Consider the following 19113-nt stretch of genomic DNA (forward strand, 5'->3'; position numbering starts at 1 on the left):
TTTCTTTATCCATTCATCCATCGATGGACATTGGGGCTCTTTCCATACTTTGGCTATCGTCAATAGTGCTGCTATAAACAGGGTGCATGTGTCCTTTCGAAACAGCACACCTGTATCCCTTGGATAAATGCCCAGTAGTGCAATTGCTGGGTCATAGGGTAGTTCTATTTTTAGTTTTTTGAGGAACCTCCATACTGTTTTCCAGAGCGGCTGCACCAGCTTGCATTCCCACCAACAGTGCAAAAGAGATCCTCTCTCTCCGCATCCTCGCCAACCTCTGTTGTTGCCTGAGTTATTCATGTGGGCCATTCTGCCAGGTGTCAGGTGGTATCTCATTGTGGTTTTGATTTGTATTTCCCTGATGATGAGTGATGTGGAGCATTTTTTCATGTGTTGGTTGGCCATCTGGATGTCTTCTTTGGAAAATTGTCTATTCGTGTCTTTTGCCCATTTCGTCACTGGATTGTTTGTTTTTTGGGTGTTGAGTTTGAGAAGTTCTTTGTAGATTTTGAATACTAACCCTTTATCCGATATGTCATTTGCAAATATCTTCTCCCATTCTGTCAGTTGCCTTTCAGTTTTGCTGATTGTTTCCTTCGCTGTGCAGAAGCTTTTAATTTTGATGAGGTCCCAGTAGTTCATTTTTGCTTTTGTTTCCCTTGCCTCCAGAGACATGTTGAGTAAGAAATTGCTGCGGGCAAGATCAAAGAGGTTTTTGCCTGCTTTCTCCTCGAGGGTTTTGATGGCTTCCTGTCTTACATTGAGGTCTTTCATCCACTTTGAGTTTATTTTTGGGTATGGTGTAAGAAAGTGGTCCAGGTTCATTCCTCTACATTTTGCTGTCCAGTTTTCCCAGCACCACTTGCTGAAGAGACTGTCTTTATTCCATTGGATATTCTTTCCTGCTTTGTCAAAGATTAGTTTCCCATATGTTTGTGGGTCCATTTCTGGGTTCTCTATTCTATTCCATTGATCTGAGGGTCTGTTCTTGTGCCAGTACCATACTGTCTTGATGATTACAGCTCTGTAGTATAGTTTGAAGTCTGGGATTGTGATGCCTCCTGCTTTGGTTTCCTTTTTCAAGATTGCTTTGGCTATTTGGGGTCTTTTCTGGTTCCATACAAATTTTAGGATTATTTGTTCTAGCTCTGTGAAGAATGCTGGTGTTACTTTGATAGGTGTTACTTTGATAGGGAAGAATTCTGGTGTTACTTTGATAGGATTGAATATGTAGATTGCTTTGGGTAGTATCGACATTTTACCAATATTTGTTCTTCCTATCCAGGAGCATAGAATCTTTTTCCATTTCTTTGTGTCTTCTTCAATTTCTTTCATAAACTTTCTATAGTTTTCAGTGTATAGATTTTTCACCTCTTTGGTTAGATTTATTCCTAGGTATTTTATGGTTTTTGGTGCAACTGTAAATGGGATCGATTCCTTGATTTCTCTTTCTGTTGCTTCATTGTTGGTGTATAGGAATGCAACTGATTTCTGTGCATTGATTTTATATCCTGCAACTTTGCTGAATTCATGAATCAGTTCTAGAAGTTTTTTGGTGGAATCTTTTGGGTTTTCCATATAGAGTATCATGTCATCTGCGAAGAGTGAAAGTTTGACCTCCTCCTGGCCAGTCTGGATGCCATTTATTTCTTTGTGTTGTCTGATTGCAGAGGCTAAGCCTTCCAATACTATGTTGAATAACAGTGTCGAGAGTGGACATCCCTGTCTTGTTCCTGACCTTAGGGGGAAAGCTCTCAATTTTTCCCCATTGAGGATGATATTACCGTTGGGTTGCTCGTATATGGTTTTTATCATCTTGAGGTATGATCCTTCTATCCCTACTTTCTTCAGGGTTTTTATCAAGAAAGGATGCTGTATTTTGTCAAATGCTTTCTCTGCATCTACTGAGAGGATCATATGGTTCTTGTCCTTTCTTTTATTGATGTGATGAATCACATTAATTGTTTTGTGGATATTGAACCAGCCCTACATCCCAGGTATAAATCCCACTTGGTCGTGGTGAATAATTTTTTTAATGTATTGTTGGATCCGGTTGGCTAATATCTTGTTGAGGATTTTTGCATCCATGTTCATCAGGGAAATTGGTCTATAGTTCTCCTTTTCAGTGGGGTTTCTGTCTGGTTTTGGAATCATGTCTTCTGATTTTTCAAATACAGTTAGAAAGGCCATTACTTTGCTGCATTTATAAAAGAATTCTTATATTTCTTCTAGATTTTTGATGACTTTTTTTAAATTTAAATCCTTTATTCATTTGGGATTAATCCTGAGGTGCAGCATGAAATATAGATTCATGTATGGGTTTTTTCTAGATGGCAACAACATTTTCTTTAAAAATTTTTTAAAACATATTTATTCTAGAGAGAGAGACAGACAGAGTGTGAGCGGGGGAGGAACAGAGAGAGGGAGACACAGAATGCGAAGCAGGTTCCAGACTCCAAGCTGTCAGCACGGAGCCTTACGTGGGGCTCGAAACCATGAACCGAGAGAACATGACCTGAGCTGAAGTCGGATGCTTAACTGAGTGAGCCAGCCAGGTGCCCCAGCAGTATTTTCTGATACCATTTATTGACCAGTCCATTCAGGGGATACAAAATTCTCTCATGTGTTTGGGCCTACTTCTGGACTTTCTATTCTCCTGCACTGAATTAGGTGTATCATATGCCTTTATTGTGGTTTTAATTACTGAGGTTTTATTTCTGTAGGGCAACTTTCAATGTATTTATTTTGCCATGTGAGCTTTAGAATCACCTTATCTTCTTAAAAATAATTTGCATATGTTTATTGGAATACTGATTTATAAAATAATTTAAAGGGAATTAGCAAGTTTATAAGTTTGATTTTTCTTCTGAAAAAATGATATGCTTATTTTGATGTATAATTTTTTTAAATGTTTATTTATTTTTGAGAGAGAGGGCACACAAGCAGGGGAGGCGTAGAGAGAAAGGGAGACACAGAATCCGAAGCAGGCTCCAGGCTCCAAGCTGTCAGCACAGAGACCAACACGGGGCTCGAAACCATGAACCGAGAGACCATGACCTGAACTGAAGTTGGACGCTCAACCAACTGAGCCACCCAGGCGCCCCTGGTTTCTAATAATTTTCAGGCTCATTTGTAGTTCTCCAGAGGAAAAATCCCCCAAAAAATGGCAGGAAATTGGACCTTCATGTGTATTGTTTCTTTGACGAGGCTCTTTCAGAAGGTTCGTGCATCGCCAACCTTGTCGCCCAATCTGGTTTACTCAAGGTCTGCACCTCAGTCCCTTATTCTAGACAGGCATGGCATCTGTTGCCTTGAGGTCTGGTGCGACTTCCCCTTACCATGTCGTGAGGTTTGGAAAACATTCATTTACTTACAGCAAAATGAAAAGATACCAGACAGGCTTAAGTTGCTGTAAGTGCAGACGTCTGAGCAGACGGTGTGATGTGATGCCCACGGTGTGCTGGCCGCTGGCGAGAGGAAGGGGCCCTGGGAACCCCGTGCCCGCTTCTCGAGATGGGGACAATTCCGTGATGCCCGCAGCGGTTGTGAGACTTCGTCACTCGGGCAGTTCTGCCCAGGTGAAGGGGGGGAAACTTTTTGGGACATGTCCAAAAATGCATTTTAGAAAGAAGATGGGACACAGAACAAAGTGTTTCACGCAGACTTTGGGGTGTTTTTAATAACCTTAGATGGTATTCAAGTGTCCCAGGCTACTTCCTGACAGAGGTGAGCGTCGTGACGCATGACAAATGCAATGCAGGAATAAAGGTGCGGGGACATCTTGAATCCATGGATTCTCACTTGGCATGAGATGATGGGGTCCGGCCAAGCGAGGACCTGCCCACTTTTCGGGGCCAAACCATCCCTCAGTGGGGCCCGGCACATGGTGCGTTGCCTTTTTCGCAAGGAGAGAAGCGACGGGCTCTCTAAGACCTCGGTTTGTCTCCTGCCGCTCTGTGACAACGTGGCCCCAAAGGCGCAAGCCCACTCCCAAGGTGAAGAAAAGAGTATTAAGGATTAGCATGCCACAACGCATCGCCTTGTTCATGGGTTTCCAAAGACCATTTGCAGCTGGCCGAGTTCTTCACCTATCGGATAGATCATGAAATAGCCACGTCTGAAAAGACCTTCCCTGAAGGGGAACTAGTCCAATCTCTTCACTGAAAGTGTGGAAAATTACACCCAGAGCAGTTTGTGAAGTGCCCAGATCACGTAGGTCCCTGGGCCTCCGCGGTGGCTTTAATTACTTTTCTACTCTCATCTTTTTCATGTTTATTAAACTAGACTTGAGGTGGGCTGAAAGGTGAGCTCTAAACCACATCCGGGAAGAAATTCTGTTTCTGTTCCACCTCATATAAAATCATTTTGTGCTCAATTGCACATATTGATAAAAATCAACGTGTCCAATCAATGCTAATTTGTTTTTTAATTTTGCACCTAAAGGGATTCTGATTCTAGAATAAATCGTATGCGATCTAACCCCACGACTCTTCTCTAGAAGTGTTTTCTTTTTAAGGACCGAAGACACCCCTTACGTTATTTTACTTCCTTCTCTTTCCATGTACAGTCAATACAGCAAGAGTTGCCCAGTCACAAAGCTTTCTCATCTTGGGGTGTGATATATTTTTTACGCCTGACGGCATTAGGCTTATTCTGGGGGACGCAGAGCTTGGGGCTCTTGAAAGGCATCTGTGAGGCACGGAAGTAAGAGCAGCCATGAGACGAAAGGCAGAGGGTGTCCCACACAGCCCCCTCCCCGGCATCCCCAGGGCCACAGAGGAGCCTCTGTCAGACAGGGAAACCAGATTCCTAGCGTCACATGGTAGAAGAAGGGTAAGCACACGGTCTGCTGTTTGATTGTGGTAGTTTGTTTCCCCTTGCCCATCCTTAAAGTCTGGCATTTATGGCTTCTCTCCCAGCCGGTGTCCCAGTGTTCCATCCAGGCCGAGCCCAACAGCACATGGCTTTGGCCGTCCAGATGCGCCAGGCGGACGGGCAGCCCAAAGGCCCCGTATTTGCGGGCTGCCTCGAGGTCTCCTCCAGCTCCCTCTTCACCTTTGGTGTCGAGATCGTCTCCAGAAGTCCCCGGGAGGGTTCTGTAGAGGCGCCAGCCTTCTCTGCGGCGGCCAGGATGCTCTGGCTCTCCGTGGTTCTTCATCCCGTGGCCAGACGCGCACCCACAGCTCCCTGGACGCCTTCTCAGCATCTCCAGGGGCTCCAGCTTCACAGTGGCGAGGGATCGCATGGCCGATAAACTTTCTTTTTCAAGGATCACAGAGAAGAAATCCTTGGGGGACTGGACGGGAGGCTGGACACGCCGCCCGGGGAGCCTGACGTCATTTCTGGGGGCTGGGCTCTGCAGGGAAGCAGAGCTGGCGGCTTGTTTCCATCTTCCATGAGCGCTGCGAAGAGACTCGGGCATAACCGCAGGTTGATGTTCCCGAAGTTTCTATCAGCACAGGCCCTCCAGCCAGGCGCAGGGGACAGTGTGGCACAGAGGAGCTCCGAGGGGGCGCAGCAGAGACCCCAGGCCGCAGCAGCACACGCTTCCTATCCCTGGAGTTTAACTGTGATTTCATTCATTCTTCCTCCACTGTCTCCCAGCCCGGAAGCAAGTGAGCGGAAGGCCAGCCAGTCCCCCAGCCGGTCCCTGGGCCGCTCCCTGCGGCCGCGGGGAGAACTCCCCGCACGCACCTCCGCCTACTGATTCCTCAAAACTCATTTCCAAGCTAGTTGTTCCCAAACGTGGAATTGGCTGCTGCGCCAATGCCAACGTTAAAGAAAAAACATGCGCGAGGATTGCGCTTCCCCCCGGATATTCGTCACCATCCTTCCGTGTCCCATCTGCTACTGACTCTACAAGGTTCGAACCTGTTTCTTGGCTTTGTCGGTGGGCACTTTTCATCCAGTTGTTTACTGTGAAGTTCTAAGGTTCCTAAGTGCTCTCTACTCAAACTTTATTTCCAGGAGGCGTCTCATTACATATAAAGGGGCAATTTACGATGCACCGTATATTTAATAGAAGGATAATGTTTGTGTATCCCAGCCAGCAGGGTGATGTTAATGACGCTGGTATTATATGTCTAACTATATATATAAAATATGTATAACTGATGTTATAATTATTAGTATCGTCATCGTAACTGACATTTCATGAGCGCTCCTGGCGTGCCCGGTGCTTCTCCAAGCTCAGGCCTGCCGTGGATGCGGTCAGGTGATCCGTGGCTTTGCCTTTGTGCCAGACGCGACCACTGGATTTCCCAAGGGCACTGGTTCGCACCGTCATGCTGCTCCCTTTAGAAAAACGTATTTTAATGTTTCTTTCCTTTATTTTGAATGATGAAACCTAACTTAGAAGCAAACAGTTCCATATGAATTAACTCTCCTCTGTGGCCACGTTCTGGATTAGAAACACACATGGCTTTTGTCTTCTCAGGACTCACGGTTCACCGAAAGCATTGATTTCAACCTTGGCTTCTTTCCTCCTCCTTCCTCTACCTTCTTCCCTTCCAGCATCCTTCCCTTTCTACTTCAAGCAATTATTCATTAGACTGCCCCACTTTAAAGATGAGAAAGTTAAGGCCTGGGTACGCTTCCTACATCACACGGCTGTTTAGTGGGCCTGGGCCAGGTTTGCTGATCTCCTCCCCATGCTTCTCTCATTATACCTGCTCACAGGTTTTCAATAAATATTATTGAACGATGACTGAGTGAAGCATGTGTGCTAAGCATCTTGCTGGATGCATTCAAAAGAATAAAACAGGGGGGCCTCCCAGACTGGAGGGAGATTAAGGGCTAACACTTGTGCCCTCTGATTGTGCCCCATTTGTATCTAATCCTTTAAAACTGGCATTATCATGATCATTTTAAAGGTGAGATCATTGAGTTCACAGAAATTTAGGGACTTGTCCCAGGTCCCACAGCTGGCAAGCCATGGGCCAGGGGCCCAGGGTTTGGGAGGTTGTGGGTTTGGGATCTGCACGGGGCCAGTTGGCCTCAAAGCCCATTTCTGGTCTGCCCCAAAAAGTTTACGCTCAATCTCATAGAGATGACTGAAAACACAGGAAGGTAAGAAGGGACGTTACATTTCCCACTGCAGCTAGAAAATGTAAATGCCCCAGAAATTCACACACACGAAGTAAGTCAAGTAATGACCTTGGGAAGTCAGGGGAACGGTATCAGATAATAATTCCCCTGTCAGTTAATATTCTTTACTCTGTCAGCGGGTCACCGGCAAGATCTCTGCTGGGTCCTTCATAATTTTGTAAGAATGTTTTTCAATTTCCCCTCAGTTTTGCTTGATATACAAGTCTGGTTTTTCTCTTTTTTGTTGTTATTTTTTAAAAATGTTTCTTTATTGATGGAGAGAGAGAGAGAGAGAGAGAGAATGCAGGGGAGGGGCAGAGAGAGAAGGAGAGAGAGAATCCCAAGCAGCCTCTATGCTCTCAGCACAGAGCCTGCCGTGGGGCTTGATCCCACAGACTGTGAGATCATGACCTGAGCTGAAACCAAGAGTCGGACACTTAACCAACTGAGCCACCCAGGCGCCTCTGGCTTTTTCTTTAGATTCAAAATGGTCAACATGAGGTTAAGATATCATGTCACAACTAGATGCTTAAAAATAGCAGATTAAAAAAGCAGGCTCCGTTATTATAAACATAAAAAGCTTGGTGTTTTGATGCGAATAATTAATATGTAATTATAAGCCATATGCATGTTATTATATCTGCTATAATTAATACAGCAGTTAACAAAATATCATTTTTTTCAAAGAAAAATGAGATGTAAACTATGATATCAATATTTTGTTCCATTTTTTAACTTTCTCTTTAAACTTTATATATTAACTTTGAGAGAGAGAAAGAGAGAGCTGGGGAGGGGCAGAGAGAAAGAAAGCTAAGCAGGCTCCACACTACCAGCATGGAGCCCAATATGGGGCCCGAACTCAGGCACTGCAAGATCACGACCTGGGCCAAAATCTACAGTCGGATGCTTAACCGACTGAGCCACCCAGACGCCCCTATAAATATTTAAACAATACATCCGCTGTGTGGCCAGAACTACGGTCAGTGACCGGAAGGAGCTGTGTGCCTAGTCAATGACCATCTGCTTCCACCCCTCGTGGAAATCCAGTGTGTGGCCTTTCTAAATAACACCTTTTTAAAGGTTCATTACCACTCACGATCAGTGGTTACCAGATGTTTAGAGTTCAGAAACATTTTAAAGAAAAGATGGTGGGGCTGGGGGAGACACAAGAAAGCCAATTTCCAGTTTTGTAAACCTGTTCTGTAACTATGTTTTACAGTCACATCATACAAGGGATCGTTGCAAATTCAGTGAATTAGAACACAAACATACAGCAACTGCTAGTCTGTAAGTATCACTCTGTGAAAATTTCACTATGCATTCTTTTTCTTCTGTCACGTTAGACTGGGAAAAGCTTTGTCACTCACCCATAATTGTTCTCAGGCAAATAATTAGCACCCTTTTCTACGTGGCCTATATTCAGCTTTCTCAGCCAGCTCTGGGGACAGTGGCCCTCTCTCCCCAACAGCGGGTGTCCCACACTCCTGCTGCGAATGTTTCAGACATGGAGATTCCCCCAAGGTCTTGCACACAACAGAGAGTAAGGAGGAAGGAAAGGAGCAAGGAAGGAAAGGAGCAAGGAAGGAAAGGAGCAAGGAAGGAAAAGAACAAAGAAAAGGGGAAGGAGGGAAAGCAAAAGAAAAAAGGAACCTACTCCAGCAATGACAAAAACTTTTAAAGTCTGGGAATGAGAATAAAGGAAATTGTTTATGCCAAAAATTGGCCACAGACGAACACAAGGCTTGGTCTAAAATCTGGTGACTCACTGACCCATATGTGATCAGGATTTGTAGGACACAGTCAGCACTCATTAGCAGCTGGGACGTTTGCACAGTTACTGGAGGACGGCCCGTGTCCGGGGTCCCTCCCCCCCAGCCCAGTATTCACACTACTGGTCAGCAACTCTCCAGAGGGCCATTGGTTCACCTGTTTCTTCTTTCCTTAAAGACATCGCCAAAATGTTTTTCTCCTGAAAATCCCACTGTGAGAGTTCTTGTATTTTGGGGATTTCGTTCAAATATTTCATATCGCTATTCATTTCATATTTTTCTGCCCTATCTGTCTAGCCAAACAATAAGGTTTTACTATTTTTTGTAATGTTTATTTATTTTTGAGAGAGAGAGAGACTGAGCACAAGCGAGGGAGGGGCAGAGAGAAAGAGACACAGAATCCGCAGCAGGCTCCAGGCTCCGAGCCATCAGCACAGAACTCGAAGCAGGGCTCGATCTCACGAACTGCGAGATCATGACCTGAGCCGAAGTCAGATGCTTAAGCGACTGAGCCCCCCCGGGGCGCCCCCATCATACGGTTTTAAAGAGTAGCATCCAGTCCTACTTAAGTGGCTTTGTGTTACTCACACTTGCACTGAAGGACACAAATGTTTCAGCATTGCGCATTCCACCTGGTCTGACCTTGAGCTGGAGGCACAGAAAACCTTTCGCCCACAGTAACAGCTACGTCTGAATGAATGCGTCTGTGGTCCAGTGCTGTTCTGAGAGCAACGCAGCTTGACGACAATCGGAAGGTAGAAATAATAACTTCCATTTCATTACTCCCCATATTATACATGAAGAAACTGAGGCCCGAGATCCCCCTCACCTAGCGCATGGCGGAGTGCGTTAACAGCGTGCCTGACTACCTTGAAATGCTGCCTTTATGTGACAAAATCCAGGTCAGCATAGACTGTAGGAGAAAACCTGTGGTTGGAGCAGTGCGGCAGGGGGATTAAACGTTTGGGCTGTGCCAGGGGAAGACCCGGGATCCGAATCTCTGCTTTGATTCTTAGCGGTTGTCTTTGGGCATTTTACTTATCATTTTGAATCTCAGTTCTCCCACCTGGAAAAGAAGGAATATTAGCATTTTCCTCAGATGCGCTCAAGAAATGAGAGGTATCATTACAAACCAATTTAGGAAATCACACTGGTTTTAATATATTCTAGTGCCAAAAATCTGTTTGCAAAAAAAAAAAAAAAAAATCAAGCCCTGTAGATGAGGCGATATTACTGTGATTACTATCCCTTTGGGGAAATCTACAGAGTTTAGATACAGCCTTTTTTTTTTTAACGTTTTATTTATTTTTGAAACAGAGAAAGACAGAGCATGAACAGGGGAGGGTTAGAGAGAGGGAGACACAGAATCTGAAACAGGCTCCAGGCTCTGAGCTGTCAGCACAGAGCCCGACGGGGGGCTCGAACTCACGGACCGCGAGATCATGACCTGAGCCGAAGTCGGCCGCTTAACCGACTGAGCCACCCAGGCGCCCCAGATACAGCCTTTTAAAAATATTCTATGGCCATTACTTTAAACAGTGAAGTTTGTGGAAAACTTTCTGCTTTTGGTTTGAAAAATCTAGTTTAGGGGCGCCTGGGTGGCTCAGTCAATTAAGCGTCCGACCCTAGATTCCGGCTCAGGTCACGATCTCAAGGTTTGTGAGTTCAAGCCCCGCTTCGGGCTCCACGCTGACAGTGCCGAGCCCGCTTGGGATTCTCTCTCTCCCCCTCTCTCTCGGCCCCTACCCCACTTGTGCTCTCTCTCCTTCAAAACAAATAAATAAAACTGAAAAACATAAAAATCTAGTTTAGTTTTCTAAAACATCTCCTCTGAAAGCACAAGAAAATATTTTTAAAGACGTCAATAAAATCCCAGTAGGTAAATGGCCACACACCTGTCCTTAGCTCCTAACTGCTGGCACCTGTCCCTCTACCTTATTGTACAGTCCCCGTCCCCGTGGCCACTGTCTCTGCAGTATAATCCCGGGTGAGAGTGTCAAGGAACACGGGTACGAGAAAACAGCCACCGTTACTGACAGGCCATGAAGACTGGAGCCACGAGAAAGGGGTTTGCTGCCAGCCGCTTTTGCACCTCAAAATAAAACGTCGAGCCTGGAAAGAGCACACTTTTCCTGATAGGCAGGTTCATCCTTGTATATGCTTATGGTACCTACTAACACGTTGCTTACAGGGCCTCAGAAGAGCCTTGTTTGAAGTCTGGTTTGTTAATTTGGTTTCGTGCCCAGCTGGAAAGCCCCACAGAAAGTGTAGACAGTGGCCTGGAAACCCTAGCAGATAATCCGAAGGCGTCTGCAAATTAAGGTCGATTCTGCATGCAATTGTGTTCTGCAAACTAGTCGGGCTGTTTATTGTTTTATGCCCTCTGTCTTGCTGCTTACATGTCATGTGGAAAACCACTTCCTGCATGCTGTCTGTCCGGGCTGGGATTTTATAGAACCCAGGAAATGAAGTCGCCAGACCTGCAGGCACGGGGGTATTTAAATACAGATGCAAAGATGGAGACGAATAAATGGAAAGAAATGTGCTTCACGGTTTGCCAGGCCGCACAGAATCATCCCATTTATTTCAAACTTTGGACACGTGTGGGAACGCTATGTGACTCAGGGCTCTTCTGTGCAGCCGTTGAAAGATTATATAACGGGCGATTTTGACTTAAAAAGATGCTAACTACTCGAGTCTTTCAAACTTCTCGTTGTTTTCTAATTGAATTGGCTGGCTCACAAACAGCACACTCCACTTCTAATTCACACTTTTAGCTCAAGTGAAAAGAGATGCCTTCTACCCCAAAACACCTCTCCTTACGTTTTGCCACTTGTGCTTAGATTCTTTCCCTCGGTTGGGTCAGATGGCCCTGCAAACAAATGACTTGTTATGAGCTTAAGGGGTCACAGAGAGAAACCAAGAATTATGTCCATGTAAATGTACCTTTATTTTAGAATATTTGATTGCGGGGCATCTGGGTGGTTCAGTCGGTTGAGCATCCGACTTCGGCTCAGGTCACGGTCTCGTGGTCCGTGGGTTCGAGCCCCCCGTCGGGCTCTGTGCTGACCGCTCAGAGCCTAGATCCTGCTTTCGATTCTGGGTCTCCCTCTCTCTCTGCCCCTCCCTGCTTGTGCTCTGTCTCTCTCTCTCTCTCTCTCTCTCTCTCTCTCGCTCTCTCTCTCAAAAACAAACATTTAAAAAATAAATAAAAAATAAAATATCTGATCGGGATATAATATATGCCTACAGAGCATCAGATGCACCCTTTAAAAGCACACCTTATTCAGTGGGGTCTGTACACTCCCAAGGCTGTGTGGCCATTACCACCATCTACTTGCAGGACATGCCTCACCCCCAAGGGAGAGGCCACACCGGTGAGAATTCACTCTCTGTCCGTTCTGTGCCCAGCTCCTGGCAATCATTCGCCTACGTCCGTCTCTGTGGCTCCGCCCACCCCAGGCCCTTCATGTAAGTGGAATCATGCAGTGGGTGGTCACTGTGACGGGCTTCTTTCGCTTGGCATGGTCTTCTTAAGGCTCATCCATGCTGCAGCATGTTATCGGTGCTTCCTCCTTTTTATGGCTGAATAACACTCCATGGTGTGAACAGATCCCATTTTGTTGATCTACCTACCGGGAGATAGACATTTGGGCTCTTTCCACTTTGGTGCTATTCTCCCATTACTCCTAGCAACGCTCCAATATGAGTTTTCACGTGAATGCACAATTTCAACGGTCTTGGGTATATATTTACTGGTGGCACTGGGAGGCCATAGGGTGTCTGTATGTTTAACTCTTCGAGAAACTGCCACACCGCTTTCCATAGTGGCTGCACCATTTTTCCTTTCCCATCAATGGTGCACAAGGGGTTCCAATTTTTCCACGTCCTTGCTGGCATTTGATGCCTGTATATTTCATGTTAACCATCCTAATGGGTGCGAAGGAGTGTCTCATGGTGATTTTGATTTGCATTTACCTATGACTAAGGGTGTTGAGCATCTTTTCATGTGCGTATTGGCCATTTATTTGTGTGTCTTCCTGAGAGAAATACCTATTCATTTTTAACTACTAACATTTGTCTTTTTATTGTTGAGCCCAAGAGCTCTTTATATATTCCAGACAGTAGATCCTGTGATTTGCAAATATGCCCTCCCACCTGTGGGTTGGTCTTCTCATTTTGATAATGTGTTTTGAAGTACAAACATCTTTGATTTCGATGAGGCCTGGTTTCCGTTTGTTCCCTCGATGTCTGTGCTTTCACTGTCCTATGTAGGAAAGCATTGTCTATACTGAAGCCACACAGTTTACATCTATGTTTCTTCTAAGGGCTTTATAGTTTTAGCTTTTACATTAAGGCCTTTGATCTATTTTGGGGTAATTTTGGTATGTGGTATAAGGTAGTCATTTGTTTTAAATGTGCTCACTTGGGGCACCTGGGGGGCTCAGTTGATTGAGCATCCGACTTTGGGTCGGGTCATGATCTCACGGTTGGTGAGTTCAAGCCCCGCGTCAGGCTCTCTGCTGTCAGCACAGAGCCCGCCTCAGATCCTCTGTCTGCCTCTCTGCATCTCCCCCACTCGTGCGCTCTCTCTCTCTCTCTCTCTCTCAAAAATAAATAAAAATTGCTTCATTTATCTCTCAAACATTTCCATATTTATAGGGAAATGCAAGATTATGCCTTAATAGCGTCAGAACACCTATGGAAAGAATCCTATCGTGTGGTATTTCGAAGAACTTTTGAAGCTTAACCTGTCACAAACAAATGACAAATATGTCAATAATGATAACGTAGGGCTAGAAATCCAAAGAGTACTAGGGGAAAAAAGATAAGGAGTCCAGACTGGTCTGTGAAATCAGTTTTCCTTGAACGTCAACGAAGGGCAGTTAACGTACTAACCCCACCCAAAGCCTTGCTGCGTCCGCGTTTGAACCAGATTTTTCGATATTAAGCCAGAGAAACACTGTGACCATGTAATCATCTTTGTTATTCTCACACTTTCCTCCCTTTGTCTAAATGAAAGCCAGACAAAACACACAGGCATTGAGTTCCACAAAGGCAAGTATGTTACATGCTAAGTGAAAACAGTACGAAGCAAACTGTCAAGTTCGTATGTGTATTTCGGTTTCTGGTCCACAAAGAATCTACATGAAACTGCGTCTTTGTCTTCATTACAAGTTAAAAATTATCATGGAAACATTTCCATTTCAGCCCTGTTTATGAAGTATGTATATTCTAGACTAACGCTGCCCGGTAGCACTTTCTGTGATGATGGAATGTTCTAGACCTGTGCTGCCCATACGTGTGGCCATCATAGGGGGCTACCGGGTGCTTGAAAGGTGGCCAAACCAGCTGAGGAATTACATTTTTAATGTTATCTACTTTTAATTAAGTCAAATTCAAATACCCACAAGTAGCTGATGGTTCTACCATCGGACAGCCAGAGTCTGTCCCCCGCCAAACCACGCACATGAATTTTAGAGTCGACGGGATGGTCCGTTGAAACTATAACCTATATCAAAAAAGGAAAAAGTTGAGATATAGTGCTTGTGGTAATTTGTATAGGTTAATTTAAACAGTGATGCATGTTGCTAGAATCCCTTCCTTTTTCTCTGCCAAAGAAAAGAGTATATGCAGACTTCTGGCTGGATATACCCTATATGCTGCCAAGCGTGTAACTAAAATTAAGCAAAAGTTTAACTGCTAATAGTTTTTTTTTTATACCCTGTGAAAATCTTGGAAAGCACATAATCATAGAAATCACATTCAAATAAAAATGTAAAAACATTAGCAAGTTTGTGAGCAGAGTGTCTCATATCTAAACAAAGATTATAGAGCATTTTCTAACACGGAATTGAGAAGAGAAAGGGGCCTCCGTGCTCTATTCTAAGAACTATCTAGCCCACTTCTTAGCACTTCAGCCTCTGTGAGTTTGTGTGCGCGATCTAAATATAACAAGCTATTCACGTAGCACGCTACCCTCAAGCATTGTGGGGGACTCTACAGACACCAGCTCCTTGTAGGTGAAAAGACTGTCCTTAATCTATAATGTGATTGATTTTTTCTTATGATATAATTCCAGAAAGTACTCACAGATATAGTAACATCTGAAGAAAACAATTTCTCTGCTCAAAAAAGGAATCCTGGCGAGATCTTAGTTTCAATCTCCATGAGAACATTACAATAAAAATATTACCAAATAAAAACAAAGCAAAGCTAAATGCAGAATCACAAAGAAAAAAAAAAAAGGTAGGCTTTTCTTCTCAGGACTAGAAAAGAGTCCCAAGCCCTAGGAGGGCCCACTGACAGTGAATCAAAGTGTCATATCAGATGGCGTCACATCTCTGAGCGCTCAGGGACTGAGGAATCGTCAAGGGACATGTGTTTTGTTAAAAAAGAAAACAAACACACAGAAAGGTGTTGCATGGAAAATGCTAGTCTCCCTCCCAACCCCCAATCACCATACCCACTGCCGAGATAAAACCACATTTTCCTTGTATCCTTCCAGAATGCTCTCTGTATGGAAATTTATATGTAACAGGCAGCCTTCTATTTCAAGAAGCTATGTAAGTTTCAGGGGCTTGAAGCTATGCTCTGAGTTTCCGTCCCAGAAACAATGGAGCCACTTTGGACCCTGTTCACAGGACACACAGCTTGTCCTTCCAGGAGGGTGTCAGGGTCACGGCTCCGGGTTCATCATCCCTGCTCTAAAGGTGTTTACCAGCCTTCAAGCTGGCCTCTCCACCGTCCTCCGTGTCCCCTCGGAGGATGTCACTTCACGTGGATGTCACTTCATTCTCTAACCACTGATGTCATGACTTCAGCACAGGGGAAGGGCTAAGTGAGGAACAGACAGAGCTGGCCGCCCCAGCCCAGGTGCACACGGCCCCCTCACACGCACCCCTGCAGGTCCCGCTAACCCCACCAACAGGCCTGCAAGGTATGCCCTCACTCCTCGCCCGAGGCCTGTGCTCCCCGTGGGACACAGTCCTCCCCGGGGGACACGGTTCTCCCCGAGGGACACAGTGCAGGTGGCGGAATCTGATTTACAGACAGAGGTTTCAAGGGCAGGGCTCATGTTTTGTTACTCATTTCCGTCTGTCGTGCCCAGTACGACCTGTGACTGAAAGACAGGACCCCAAATAGACGCTGCTTCTGTACTGATGGAACTGTGGGGAGCCCCCGGGACCCCACAGGGGCCGCTCTGTTACCACAGAGTGAAAGAAACCTGAGAGTTGAACCGGCTTCACTCTGTGGCACCTGCAAGGCCCCGGGGGCCACAGATGGTTCCGGCAGCTGGCCACACACGCTGGCCGCCGCGGGGTCTCAGCGGCCTCACGGCTACCAGCGTGGCTCTGGCCACATGTCTCCGGGCCCTGCAGACGGGAGCGAGGCCCGGCTCCCGGGCACATCCCTGAACCCCCAGGCCCGACAGCCACCTTCTGATGTGGGGCAGCGGCCTGGTGGAGGTTTCTGCTGACTCCCACTCATTTCCTCCAACAACCTTACTACGTTGGTCAACAATTCTGCAAGGGAGACAAGGAATACATCTGTGAAAATGGCAACAAATGTAACTCCCAGATCCTGATCTCACGTCGATCAAATCTCCAGTGTAAAAAGAGAAACCAAATGCAAACGAAGCAAAAGGAGAATCTGGAAAGCCCTGCGCCCCTCCCCCGCCTCAGTGAGGCTCCAGCTCAGAAGCTGGTGGCAGCACCGGGGGGAGTCTGTGGACCGCCCCCGGCCCTGTCTGCACGAGGACACCGCGGGGGCCTAACCACAGCCACGCCTGGGCTAACTCCAGTGGCCACCGGCCGTGCACTGAGCCCGTGTCACCCGCACAGGGCCGGGGCTGGGCGGACAGGCCCACAGAGCGTGGCCCGGCGGATATTCACCATACGTATGTTATTGGGCTTGAAGTGCTTCTTTAAAAGATCCGCCTGCAATGTTCGTAGTTCCGTGAGACTAAAACAATGTTTAACCCTGATAACATCTTATGGAAACAATGCAAAATGCTTTTGGGACCAGTGACAAGGCGAACAATAAAGCATTGTATGGTTTGAAGAAAGTCCGGCAAGGAAACTACCCCGCTTTCCAGGGATTACGTCTAGAGCTCCAGGGAGAAGCGCTTCAGTTATTAAATGCAGCCTAGTTAGGCTAAATGCTCCTTTTATGGCCCTCAACGCTTTTACATCCACCTGTCTCGTCTAGCAAAGCCCTAGAACATAAGGGAAAGAGCACAAGAACTTGAACCCCTCCTCCCGACCCTTTGCTTCCTAGGTCTGAGTTTCTGCGTCACATCGGAAGTTCTAGAGACGGCCCTCAGCCCCCTGTCCTCTGATGTTTCTATGTCTTTCCGAGCTTCCCGTCTCACCTGTAAAGAGGACCGGCTTAGCCCCAGGGGTGCAGCCTTACCTGGGTCACCACTTTCCCTCTCTGGGTCTCTCTGTCTTCATTTGTACACAGGGTCCCTCCCCTGCTCTGTGATCTAATGATTATCATCATTTCTCATTACATATTTGAATGGGAACTTTACTCCCCAAACGAATCTACTTAGGAGAAGACAGTTTCCGGTTTCCAGGGACAAAGGCTGGGACTCTTTCTTTAGCATAACAAGGGAGGAAGTCTGTGCTCCATTTTGCTGGGAAGCAAGAATTCGTGATGGAGGGAAAATCTGTAGGTCAGGGTATTTCAGAAGATGCAAAATTTTAGCGTCTGGAGGCGCCCACGGTGAAACAGGCCGACCCCTTTCCAGCCTTGCAACATGTGAAGGTGTAGGAATGCATCTGGCCCCCAAACCACTCTTTTCACAGACATCAGTGAAGGGAGATCTTTACCCACAGTTACGTGATTCCTTCAGCAGACTCGTTCTTGTCATTTCCCTCGGCCAGATCCTTTTCTTAAGTCGATAGGCAAAATGATCTGTGAAAACACGTATCCACACTCCGAAGTTTCATTTCAAATGCCTTCGGGTTCACATCAGTGAGCTTTTGCTCACTGTTTGTCTACTCAAACGGCACAAGTGATTGTTTTAAAATATGCTCATGCATACCTGGTCTCTTACCTCTTGGCAGAAGAAATAATCCTTTTTGTGCTCGAAAATATCATTTCTCTTATTTGTTTAAGCAATCAACGCATGTCAACATTACGAGTCCTCCTAGAAGTTTCCACATCTGAAATAATGAAGGAAGTTTGCCTCGTGTTGCTATGATGGAAATGTTTGAAAAGTTGATCTTATGTTTGTGACGACAACGTGTTCCCCGTTGCTTGACTGTTTCTTCCCATATTCTCAACAGTATAAACTTTAGAAGTCAGAAAGTAGTTCTAATTTCCAAATGTTTATTTTTTTCTTTCTATGGATCACATTTTAGAAAAGTTCAGATCCTCAGGTTTAGTGATTTTGATGAGGACATAGCCAAAACTAAAAATAAAGAAGAAAAGAGGCTTCTGCTCTAAATGAGTTCCCCACTGATAAAAGGCTAGCTTGGGTTAATTCGTTTATTGTCAAATTTTTCAGGTGACAATCTCCTAAGAAGCAGGTAAGAGAAGGAAGGAGAGGCTTTCCGGAATTTTAACCATGGCTGACAGCAAAAATATCTGTCAGTGTGACAGTAAGTAAATGGAAAAGAAAAACCCATAAAATCTAGATATAACAACTCAGAACCACACAGGGCCATTTGTAACAAGGAAAAATCACCCTTACCCCTGGAAAATCTTCAAAGAGATGTATTACAACCAATCATGCGATGCAATAAGCAGGCTCAACATGTTTTGTTTTTTCTTTCCTTTTTAAGGTTGAGAAGTGTTTACGACGTCATTTGGCAAAAACTTCCTTCAAAACTTTTCAATTAAAAAAAGATCTGGCGATTGTGTAGGAAATTCACTTGCCTGTTACACCAGCGTCTTTAAGAATCTCCAATGGGGGGCCTTTCCAATTTAAACACTCTCCCCGAAAGCCAAATTGGAAAAAAACAACAACACAACCGCAGAATGTCAGCGGAAACGGACAGAACTTCTAGACGTGTAAAGGTAAAATGAACGTGACTTGGACAGAATTATCTTTGACTTTTGTACTTCCTTTGCATTTCAAGTCCCTTTTGAAAGTGACTATTTAATACGAATAGTTTTTCAATAACAGGAATTAGAATGTTAAGGGGACAAAGCAAATTGTGGGGACACAGAAATAATCGTGTGTTGTTATGCATATTTTTAAAGCATGCACAAGAGACTCCATGTTGCTCTTGAATATACACATAAA

At 45.3% G+C, this 19113-nt stretch overlaps 1 pseudogene; it reads right to left on the reverse strand.

The window, feature by feature from the left end:
* Nucleotides 1-4901: 4901 nt before the first annotated feature.
* The window catches only part of LOC102953282, a 49083-nt pseudogene continuing 34871 nt past the window's right edge, over nt 4902-19113 (reverse strand).

This window comes from Panthera tigris, chromosome B2 (assembly GCF_018350195.1).
Source record: "Panthera tigris isolate Pti1 chromosome B2, P.tigris_Pti1_mat1.1, whole genome shotgun sequence".
Lineage (NCBI taxonomy): Eukaryota > Metazoa > Chordata > Mammalia > Carnivora > Felidae > Panthera > Panthera tigris.